General features: G+C 43.4%; 1 long non-coding RNA gene across 3 annotated transcripts in view; it reads left to right on the forward strand.

Annotated features, from left to right (window-relative positions):
• Positions 1–12562, forward strand: part of LOC132666511 (uncharacterized) — a 91320-nt gene that overhangs the window by 47835 nt on the left and 30923 nt on the right. The gene's annotated exons all lie outside the window — the stretch shown is intronic.

Genomic DNA, 12562 nt, shown 5'->3' on the forward strand with positions numbered 1-12562 from the left:
TTTTTTAAACTTTTTTAAGTTTGAGAGAGAGGGAGGGGGACAAGAGCAAGAGGGAGAGAGAGAGAAATCCTAAGCGGACTCTGCACTGTCAGCTCAGCCTGACGCGGGGCTCAGTCCCAAGACCCATGAGATCATGACCTGAGCCGGAATCAAGAGTCTGGATCTTAACCCAATAAGCCACGCAGGTGCCCTCACTCATTGACTTTTTTATTATCAAAAAGTGCATATATGCTGTACCTCACCCAGAGACAGTCATGTAGTAGTTGTTCAGTAAATAGCTTCTGAAAAAAATACATTAACTTATAAAATAGTCATTCTTTATGCTAATATGTATTTCATGAACTTTTTTCATTTGACATAGTTTTTGGGAGTTTCTAAGAAATCTAATGCTTGCACAGCTCTAACAACCTAATGCATCAATCCTCAATCTATATATTTCAAATGAAGACCATATTTTTTTCTTTGATTATGCACTATACCCCACAATACACATTCTACACAATACACAATACACATGGTTTAAAAACTGGTTTTTTTTGTTTGTTTGTTTATGTTTTGGTGTGGAATTCTATATTTAAAGGAAGATGAACCTAGAATCCTGATATGTAAAATGTAAAAAAAAAAAAATTTAGTATGTGTCTCTAGTGGGAGAAGGGTGGGGAAGTCATGGGCTCGTCCATTTTACCTCTTTTTCTGACGAGCCCAAGCTGGGGGGTGTTTAGGAGACTCAAAAACTCATAGGTTTGGTCTATCTCAGTGGTTCTCAAGTTCAGGGAGTCCTGAGGGTACTTGAGACCCTTTCAGGAGGGTCCGTGAAATCAAAACTATTTTATAACAATATTTGCCTTTTTGACTCTATTGTCTCAAGGGCAGACAGTGGAGTTTTTCAGAGGCTACATGATATGGGATGTTACGATATGATGGGAATGCAGGCTTGTGTATTCTTATGTTTAAAATTTTTCTCAGCTTTAATTTTTCCTAAGGTACATATTGGTAAATACAGCTTACATAAATTAAATCTCTAGACTCGGCAATAATTCTGTAAAGGGTTCCTGAGACTACAGAGTTTGAGAACTGCTAGTCTACATTGTATCTGTGCGTGTGAGAAAGTTCCGGATATTTGTAGTGCATCATTACCTGTCCTCGTCACCCTCACAGCCACAGCCATTTTCAATGAAAATTATTTTCAAGCTGTGTCGTCTGACAGCCAATCACTCTACATCCCATTTTGTTTATTAATGGTTTTGACAAGAGTGAAGAAAGGATTCTGTCCTGCTGCTTTAAATCTTATGCCTGCAGCGACCCCAGGGGTCCTCACTGCCTTTCCTCCACATCTGAGTCTCAGTGCCTCTAATGACACAAATATGCCTCATTATAAGCCATCAAAATATGGCAATGGAGAAAAATGAGAAAGTTAGTTGGACATAAGTGCCATTTCCCTTTGGATATGTAATCCCAAAACTTTTTGAAGTAAAAAAAAATCTTTATTCAACTTTTAATATCACCAGTGGGCACTAACAAACATTTTTTTAAAGTGATCTTTACACCCAGTGTGGGGCTCGAACTAACAACCCCAAGATCAAGAGTCGCGTGTTCCACTGACTGAACCAGCCAAGCATCCCCCGTAAAACTTTTTGATTTTTAAAAAATATTTATTTATATTGAGAGATAGAGAGACATCATAAGCTTGGGAGGGGCAGAGAGAGAAGGAAACACAGAATCTGAAGCAGGCTCCAGGCTCTGAGCTGTCAGCACAGAGCCCAATGCAGGGCTTGAACTCAAAAACTGTGAGATCGTGACCTGAGCCAAAGTCAGAGTCTTAACCGACTGAGTCACCCAGGTGCCCCAAATGTTTCGAGTTCTTAAGTGAGATTTGATTGTTGCTGGGGTTATATATTTCTTATTATATAGATAATCATGTTTTTTAATTTACTATGAGGCGTGCCTGGGTGGCTCAGTTAGTTAAGCATCTGACTTTGGCTCAGGTCATGATTTCGTGGTCCATGAGTTTGGGCCCCGCCTCGGGCTCTGGGCTGACAGCTCAGAGCTTGGATCCTGCTTCAGATTCTGTGACTTCCTCTCTCTCTGCCCCTCTCCTGCTCATGTTCTTCATGCTCTGTCTCTGTCTCTCAAAAAATAAATAGATGTTTAAAAACAAATTTAAAACATTTACTATGAGGTGTACTAAGAAATAGACTTAAATAAACATGTTTATTCTGGTAACAACTCTTTTGGAAAGAGCAATAACAGTTAACTTTATATGTTTGTTAATGATATTGTGGTGACTTTGGACATTTTTTAAGGAAGAAATAATTAAAATGCAAATGCTATAAATTATATTGGATACAAAATTTCCTGTAATCTAGTTTAATTTTCTTTTTCCTCTCTCTTCCTCCTCCTCCTCCTTTTTCCTTTTCTTATTATTGTGAGACTGAATTATGGGACTAGAAATGGACATTTGTTGACATTGAATTTCAGGGCTGAATAAGTTTTTTTTTTTTTTTTTTTTTTTTTTTACTGTTTATTTATTTTTGAGAGTGAGAGAGACAGAGTGTGAGTCAGGGAGGGGCAGAGAGAGAGGGAGACACAGAATCTGAAGCAGGCTCCAGGCTCCAAGCTGTCAGCACAGAGCCCGATGTGGGGCTCCAACCCACAGAGTAGGAGATCATGACCTGAGCCAAAGTCGGAGGCTTAACCGACTGACCCACCCAGGCGCCCCAAGGGCTGAATAGGTTTTAAGTGAGCAACTGAGTTAATGTCCTGTCCCTGTTCTGATGTTTTCATCTCTGCAGCGTCCCGCCAAATTGTCTCTTTAAAGTTGTTCTGGAAGTCCTTCTGTGCTGAGGGCGTCGCCATCTCAAGTAAACCCTTCCCTAATCCAGCAGAAGGCTTCTAGTTTTGTCAAAGGGGAGCCTTCCTGCCAAAAACTCTCATCTTAAATCCCATCCTATTAAATCCCATCCTATTCTGGGAGATAAAGCTTTCAGCTTCCTCCAGTCAGCCCCTGTGAATACCCCCACCCCAAACAAGAACACCCATACAGAAGCACCAAGAACACCTCCCTCTGGGGTCCCCCATCAACAATCTAGCCTAGAAGAAGAGCCAAAGATTCCTGATTTAGAAAACACCAGGGCCCTGACTTACTCATTTCTATTGCCCTGTTTGCTGCTAACTTCTGATCCCAGATAGCTTGGTACCTCTGTTTTAAAGAAAATGACTTCCAGGGCACCTGGGTGGCTCAATTGGTTAAGCGGCCGACTTCAGCTTAGGTCATGATCTCTCGGTCTGTGAGTTCGAGCCCTGCGTCGGGCTCTGTGCTGACAGCTCAGAGCCTGGAGCCTGCTTTGGATTCTGTGTCTCCCTCTCTCTCTGACCCTCCCCCGTTCATGCTCTGTCTCTCTCTGTCTCAAAAATAAATAAATACTAAAAACAATTTTTTAAATAATAAAAAAAAAGGAAATGACTTCTATGCCTTCATCATCCCAGTAGGAAATGTTCTCTTAATTTTTTTTAATGTTTCTTTATTTTTGAGAGACAGAGTGTGAGCAGGGGAAGGGCAGAGAAAGAGGGAGACACAGAATCTGAAGCAAGCTCCAGGCTCTGAGCTGTCAGCACAGACCCCAACATGGGACTTGAACCCACAAACCATGAAATCATGACCTGAGCCGAAGTTGGATGCTCAACGAACTGAGCCACCCAGGCATCCCAGGAAATATTCTTTTAAACATTGCCTTGGTTTTTGGCATCCATCATTAGCTCTGCATTCTTGGGTGTGAGATTTACTTATTTAACACCTACTATGTGCCATATACTGTGTGGTATTTTCAAATAACTTATCTCACATAATTACTGAAACAGCACTTTGAATGTGTCATTCTCCGAGGCTTACAGACAAGATAACCAGGGCTCCACGGTTCAGCTGGCTTTCCCAAGATCACCCCACTGGGTTTGAACCTTGGTCTTTCCATCATTTATCTCAAGGAATATCCTTGAAGGGATTCATTTATAAATGGAAACAAAATGTCTAGATCTATTGTATCAATTTATGCCAGGTGAGTCCTGGTGAATCCTTCTAGGGAACTCTTATCTGACAGAGAGAGTCAGATTTAGGGCATTGTCCTGAAACTTCAAATCTCCTTCTGTCAGTTTCATTAATAATCATAAATAGAACGCAATTTACATCTTAAAAAATACGTAGCACCCAAGGTTCAGTGACGTGCAGAAACTGTTACAACAACAGATTAGAATTTTCCACTTGTCTGTAATTCTTCCATCGACCTACCATGCCGCCCCACTTTGGAGAGGAAGGGAGGTACCAAGCTATCTGGGATCAGAAGTTAACAGCAAACAGGGCATAGAAATGAGTAAAGTCAGGGCCCTGGTGTTTTCTAAAGCAGGAATCTTTGGCTCTTCTTCTAGGCTAGATTGTTGATGGGGGAGCCCCGAGGGAGGTGTTCTTGGTGCTTCTGGGAGATTGTTGACAGTTACCATCTGATTCACAGGTACGTTTGTGACTGATGGGTAGTCACCATGAGCATCTGGCCCTGGTGACTGATGGAGGAGAGTTGTTCCCTTATGGTTAGTGCTTGCCTGTCAGGCATATGGTCTCCACTGTGGAGACAGAGTGGGAGGGGCAGGTCCTGCACCACTGCTTTAAGAATCGCAAAGTTTGATGGCAGTTTTCTGAGCAATAGTAGAAACGTTTGTAAGTACAGTGTGAAATTTGGGGGCAGATGGAAGGATCTGTTTCACTCTCTCCATCGTCTTGTCTGTTACAGTTTCCTTAGAAAAGCAAGCTCTTATCCTGTGTGACAAGAGTTTTTGGAACATTTAAAAAAAAGTTTATTTATTTTTGGGGGGGGGCAGAGAGAGAGGGGGACAGAGGATCTGTAGGGCTCAAACTCACAAACTGTGAGATCATGACCTGAGCTGAAGTCAGACACTCGACTGACTGAGCCACCTGGGCATCCCTTAAGTGGCCTTTGCTAGCCAGCAGATCTGGATAAGATGAAGGGTCAGGTTGAAGAAACACACCTGTAAAGCTGCTTCTCATGCCAGGACTTTTCTTAACTCCTGATAAAAATAGATGTTTCTCCAAGAACTGCTTTGTTTTAACTGTGGTGACTGTCTAGACAGTAAATCCTGTGATAGGGACTGTGATTTCTACACTGAGTGTGTTCAGCTACTACTACCTCAGTCCTGACCGCCGTGTGTGTGGTGTTACCCAGCTTGCCTATGGGACACCAACTCGAGAACCAGTCTCTTCATTCCAAGAATCACTTTTCCCTTCTCCCCCTTGGACTGCCAGTGACCAGAACCCCACATTCCTTAAGTAGAGCATTATCAACCCTTTCCTGCAGAGAGGATTGTTTTCCCAAAGAGGTCACAATTTCCTAGAGGACTTTCTACATCAGCCCACTGCCTGGCTACCTAATGATTGATTAACACATTGATCTTCTGGAAAGTTCTTCAAGTTACCAGAAAAAAAATACAAATAAAAAGGTATCCATCCTTCTGTCTGATTATGCCTCCTCCCCTCTCCCCTACTTGTCATATTTTAGCTACAGAGTCTGTTGTCATCCCCTAAAAGTGCAGTCTTGCATCTCCAGGCCTGTGAGGAAGCTGTCCCACCCAGAATGCTGTTCACCACACATTTATTTGTCTTTCACAGTATCTATGTTTTCTTTCCACTGAGTCCCCTTCAAGTCCCATCTTCTCTAAGAGCACACAAAGACTCTTCCAGAAGGAATAAGCTCCCTTCCCCAGTTCTGCAATAGCAGCTCACCTGGTACCTCCAAAAAGTAGGGGCCGATTTTCACCTCTTTACAAGCACTTTGGACGCAGCAGGCATTTATTATCTACTATATTTTGATTCTTTTCCATGTGAGAAATTGTGTTATCAAATGAAACATTCAAATCTCACTGTATGCTTACTGGTATCGCAGTGTTACTTAGCCTCAGTGACTGCTTGCCTCGCCGAAAAAGACCTTCTCTTTGTCAGGATGGAACCATGACTGTCCATGCGGGATGGGATTGATATGCAGAGGACCTGTCTCTGCAAGCCTTGCCCTTGTGAACAGCAGGCTTCATGACACCAGCACGTTGAACTGAGGCCCCTGGACTTCCCAGTTTTGCCTGTCTTGTGTGAGTTAGGTCTGTGATAAGAGCCCTCAGTGAAGGGCGTCCGGGATGGTGACTTCTGTCAATGAACTTGGGAGGACATAGTCACGACCGACTGTCTCACTGCCCCTCCACGGACCAAAGCCTCACCTTCTTTGCGGAGGAGGAAATCCCCCAGTGGGCCCATCCTGGATCCCCTAGCTCCATCTGAGCTAGATATGTGGACACCTGACCTTTCCAAGGCCATGTTCCATGCAGATGCAGGCTGAGGAGGCCCAGGAACCAGGACTTAGAATAAAGAACTGAGGGATAGCAGAGTCAACCGTTACCCAAGGCTTGGCCTCTCTCTGCTGCAGATTTGTTGCTGTCCTGACAAATGTTCCATCCAGACTGGGCCTAAGTTCTTCCCATCGAATGGAGGGCATGGGATTCAGTAATCTGCAAAGTCCCAGCTCTGCTAAGTTCCTTCTGGTTACAGTGGATCAGCAATGAAACTCCTTGCCTGCCTCTCCTCTAAGAAACTTGGAGGAAGGTTTGTGGGTGTGTGACAGGACTGGAAGAGACATTCCAATCTTTCCCAGCCTGGGACAGAGGGCAGATGGGGACTCATTCTGGCCTAGAGTAAATCCAGTCCATGTCCTTAAAGGTTATTGTCTTTTCCTGGCAGGAAAAGGGCTGTCCTTCAGCCAAATTTTAATTGATGCTATTGCACGAGAGTTACCTCAATGTCTCTGAGGTTTGCTGGGACCACAGCATCCCTGAAATACTGTAGAGTGTCCTTGTGTCTTGCAGAATTATTGTGGTACCTGCAAATGCCTGCATTTCTGTGGTGGATGCACATGTTTTAAATTTGCCTCTGAGATCTTCGTGATAACTAATTTATCTTTGCATTGGAATATAAAATAGCCTCAGCATAAAATAATATTTGAAGAACTCTGTGTTTTCAGAAAGCTGGCTTGAAAAATACAAAAGGCTAGAACAAAATGTTCTTTTTTAAACTGCCTTCCTCGCTTATTGAGATCAGGATGAAGAATTAGAAATAAAATATCCTGAGATTAGGAGATTATAATCTGTGAATTGCTGATGATACAAATACCACAGTGTCATGGCCAGTGCTACAAACTTACTTGCACATATCACTTTAAGGACTAAAGAGTCCTTCCTTTCTGATATTTTGGCTCAAAAAAATTACACAAAGAAAACCCGAGGTCCAAAAGGGTATGTCAGCGAACTTGAACATTGCTAAACTATGACATAATCCAGCAGATTAGTTTTGGGAAAGAAAAAGAGAAATTTATGAAAAATGAGGTTCCTTTGTTAGCAGTCCACAAAATTCATGGGCAGCACTTGTAAAAAATCTGGACAAGAAAAGTAGAAATGATGGGCAAATGTTTAGTTAGCCTCATGCCTTCAAAATACCCTTTAAAGAGATATTTACTTTACTTGGATTCTTTTCTTTTTAAGAACGTCTCTCTTTTTTCATTTGTCACATGAAAAAAAATTACGCAGGGCTTTTACCTCCCTGTTTAAATTTAAAAAAAGAAGACCGTTTCTCATTTCGGATGTGTGTGGTCCCGTTCTCAAATACTGTGCCTTATTTGGCGTCTCCTGAGAAAATCTCCCAATAGTGGCCTCAGAAGGTGGCTTTGGCTCTGGGGGCTGAGGTTTAAGGTGGGGTGGCTGTTGGCAGTGTAGCCAGCAGCCATGCAGGTCCCACCTGGGGAGATGCGGTAAGGGACCTCCATCCAAACCGCAACCTGACCTGAATGGGATTGTCCACACTGGTTCTGAATTCTACTGAAGGACCAGTCCCAGGGTGTTGTGTGAAGATCATGCGATCCATGTGAGAAGATTTTGCACAGAGGAGGCAAGGTTAAGCCGTGATGATTCTGGTGAGCCTGATACAGCCACCCTTAGAGTAAAGCAGAGGAGTGAAAATGAACAGAGACAGACTGAAGACACATCTATGCTAGGCCATGCAAGGATGTCTTGTCATCTGTATACAGAGTTGATATTCACAATTACTCAGCTCCCTTCCTCGGGGTGTAGATGGAAAGGACCAGGCCCCTGCAGTGTTCTTTTTTTTTTTTTTTTTAAAGGTATCCGATTAAAACAATTTTTTAAATGTTTATCTGTTTTTGAGAGTGAGAGATACAGAGCATGAGCAGGGGAGGGGCAGAGAGAGAGACACACACACAGAATCTGAAGCAGGCTCCAGACTCTGAGCGGTCAGCACAGAGCCCGATGCAGGGCTCACCCACAAACCATGAGATCATGACCTAAGCTGAAGTCAGATGCTCAACCAACTGAGCCACCCAGGTGCTCCACCCCCTCAACCCCCCCCTCCCCGCGCCCCCCCCCCCCCCCCTAGTGTTCTTGATAGCCCATGACTCCTGGGATCTTCCTACAGAAAAAAGAATCACAAGACTTTCCCTCCTGGCTTTGGGTCATAAACCATTATACGAAACTCTAAGTCGCGAGATGTATTTTCAAACATTCTTTTATCTTTCCTAAATGTTACCCATATGGATTGCAAAACTGAGCCCTGGTGCCATTTCTCTGAGATGTAGCCTTTGTGAGATCTTCAGTAGATCCTCAAGGGCGACCCTTTTTCAGATTTGCACTGTGGTGGTGCTCAGACTTGGACATTCTTCAGCATCACCTGAGGGCTCATGAAAACACAGATTGTGGACCTCGCCCCCAGAGCTTCAGATTCAGCAGGTTTGGGAGAAGCCTAAAAATGTGCATTCCTAACAAGGTCCCAGGTGATGTCGCTGCAGCTGGTCTGGCAAAGACTACTGCTGAAGCCTCATGATGAAGTAAACAGTGAGCCCATGGGACTGGTGCTTCCCGGGCACTGGAGTGGATTCATGGCATTTTTAGAATCACTAGGTTATCCCACAATGCCAGCGCTTTGCTGGCTTTCACTCATATGTCTTGCCCCTGAAATTAGCCTGCAGGTCCTTACAATGGAGAAATTCGCTCTGACCAACACCCTGACACACCCTGACACAAGCCCGAAGTGCCCAGATGTTCATTTTTAAGAATGAGTAAGATAGCAGGCTCCCCAGGATAAGTTATACTTCTGCTTTTATCAGATATTTGGACACATTTCTACTCCTGTTTGCTATGCTCAATGCTGTTTTTTTTAATCAGTTAAAAAAAAAAATGGGGACCATTCCAAAGGACCTGTGTAAGCTTTTGTGTTTAGGAGAATTCCAGGCACCTTTACTAGATAGCCAAAGACAGATAAGGCACCTACAACTTGACTCAGTAACTGCAAATAGGCTTTGCTAAATTTTTTTTTTATTTTTATTTTTTTTCAAATAAATGTGGTATTCCCCTGTTGGTGACTCACTTCCAGTGGCCCAGGGTTAAGGAAACCAAATGGACCACAAGATATATTAGTTTGTTCTGAACCTTAGGGTCGGCTGTTGGCCCACAAGGTGTCTTATTCCTCATTTAGAGAGCTCAGTTCTCCACAAAATACCCTTCTGCAAATCCCTAAACACTTGAAAGCAAGCTTCCTTCATCAGCATCTACCAGAATATGCTGTGTGTGTGTGTGTGTGTGTGTGTGTGTGTGTGTGTGTGTGACATCCTTCTGTGTACACATCACAAATGACCAGATAGATAAGCATTAGTTGCATCTTTCTTGCCGACGGAGAAAAGGCAGTTTCAAGTTTAAACACCCGTCCTTTGCACACTTTGCTGCACATTAGAATCCCCTAGGGAGCTTTTAAAAATCCCCAATACACAAGTGACATCCTATACCAGTGAAATTGTGATTTCTCGAGACGGGACCCAGACAGACCTCAGTATTTTTAAAAACTCTCTGGAGAATTCCAACATGCACCACATTTGAGAACCAGGGAGGTCAGCACCAGCTTTCTGGGTAAACTGATCTGTTGATTCTATGACCGGATCCTTTTCTGCAACTGTGGGCACCGGGCAGTCTTGGAAGCAGCAGGTTCATTCTTGGCCAGGAAGGAAGGCTGTGCCTCAGTTTCCCTCCTCAGAAGAGCACCAGCTCAGGAGAACCGTTTCCCTGACTCACTCCTCTTTTGCTCACCAAGTGAGAAAGTTAAGGTGACTTTGAATCTGCTGCAATCTTGTGGTTGATCAAATGTGGCTATAAATTCTCTGTAGCTGCTCCCATGAAGAGATGAAGTCTATTTCCCTCTCCTCTAAACTGGGCTGGTTTCATGACTTGCTCTGACCAGTAGAATGTAACAAAAGAGATGTCACATAAGTTCTGGAGCCTGGGCCTCCCGTAGACTGGAAGCTTCCACCTTCCGCTCCTGAATGCAGCCCTGAGAAGGCTGTGTGGGAAACCAGTCTAGCGTCCTGGAGGAGGAACGGCCAGGCTCCCCAGACCTCAGTGACTCACCCGAGCGAGCCCTGTGAAACCAGCAGAGCAGTGGCCGAACCATCCATAGAATCAGGAGAAATCAGAAATTGCTGTTGTTTTGAGAGACTGAGTTTTGGGGTGGTTGTTACTCAGGAATAAGGCTGAAACAAATAGTGACTCCATAAGTTATTCTCATAACTTTTGTCATTGTGCTGTGAGGACTGGCTTGCATAGCATTGCAAGTACTGATTTTAAAAAGCACTGAGTTAATCTCTTTCTTGGTGGGAATCTTTTTATTTTAAAGCAACCTCATGATGATACAGTATTTCTCACCATGAGCCCCTGATGTGTTTTTCAGTGTGTTCATGATGACACAATTTAAAATAGACTGTAGAGATATAAAATAAAAATAAAAAATAAATACATTAAAATAAAAGAAAAAGAAAAAAGCAGTACCTGTGGATCCAAATGATGTATAAGGGCAGAGTATCTAAAACTTTGAGTAGTTAATTTACAAATTCCAGAAAAGAATGCCTTTCTCTGAGGACTGGAGGAGTTGAATGGGATACTTCTGTACATTTAGGCCTGATATTGTTTGTATTCACTCAGTCAATAAATAAATATATTTTTTGAGTCCCTGCAGTGGAGCAAGGCACTTTACTGAATGTTGAGGAGGTTCAAAGAAGGATGCAGAATGTTCTCAAACTCAGGGAGCATGTACCACGTTGTTATCCTGTCATTTCGGTTTTCCAAATTATTAGCTGCTGGCAACAGGGCATATCCCAGTCCTAATGACTGAAATTCAAATCTGGCTCTTCCAGAAACAGTCTACAGTTTTTCAGTGCTAAGGAGAGGAGCTGTTGTTCCGATAAGGGTTCCATGGATTGATGAATGGAACAGGAAAGATGGGACTTTTCATTCAATATTCTTTACAAGGAGCTTCTACTGGGCAACATACTCATGTGACTCAGCAATCTAGAATTAACTCAACGAGAAGGCTTTGCCTTGCAAGTAACCACTCAAATTTTTATCATTAACTCGCATTATATGTGTACGCATGGGCACATGGTGGCATGTGTGCACACACACACACACACACTCTCTCACACAATCACTTCCCTGGATCTGCCATAGTAAAATACCATAGACTGGATGGCTTAAGCAGCAGAAATGTATCTGGAGGCTTGAAAGTCCATGATCAAGGTGTCTGCAGATTTGGTTTCTCCCACGGCCTTTCTCCTTGGCTTGCAAATGGCTGCCTTCTCACCATGTCCTCACATGGCCTTTCCTCTGTGTGTGAACATCCCTGGTGTCTCTTTGTGTGTCCTAATCTCTTCTTAAAAGGACACTAGTCATGTTGGGTAACAGCCCATTCTGATGGCTGCATTCTAACTTAATTACCTTATAAAAGGCCTCTCAAAAGACAGTTACAGTTTACAGTACTGTGAGCTAGGGTTTCATCAGATGAATTTGGTGGGGGACGTAATTCAGTCCACCTCTCTCTCTCTCTCTATTTCCATTGACAGAAAGTATGCCTGCATTTTTTTCTCTGCCAAGGGGTTAGGCTTAGCTCTCTGCCTCATGTTAAAACCTACAGATAAAGACAAAGGGAAGGGGACAGCAGGTGTTTTGAAACAGCAGACACTCCAGACTGAATCGCTGGAGGTAAAGGCCAGAAAAGCTGAGGGGAAGCCTGGCGGGCGTGGGGTGGGTGGGCAGCAAAGCACTGAACACCAGGTAGTGGGTGGGCTTCTCTACTCCAGGCCACACGCCATCAGGGGGGGCGTCGGTCTATGCGCTTCTGACACTGGGACATGCACTTCAGTTCATTGGGACAAAACCCCCACCTTCTTGAGTAATATTGCACAAGTTCCTATTCAGAAATAATCGTCAAGGAGGAAATTACTTTTTTTTTGGCGGTTCTTTTTTTCCTTCTCATTTTTAAACTCTCCTTGATATGATAGGCAGATGCGACTTCCTTAAATGAAAGCCACTTACTTCCCATTTTCTCTAATTGGAGGCTCTTCAAATAAAAAGCCAGGTTATCCGATAGACAGACACACATACACAAGATGTTTCTTCACTGAAGGGG

This window comes from Panthera onca, chromosome B2 (genome assembly GCF_046562875.1).
Source record: "Panthera onca isolate mPanOnc1 chromosome B2, mPanOnc1 haplotype 2, whole genome shotgun sequence".
Classification (NCBI taxonomy): Eukaryota; Metazoa; Chordata; class Mammalia; order Carnivora; family Felidae; genus Panthera; species Panthera onca.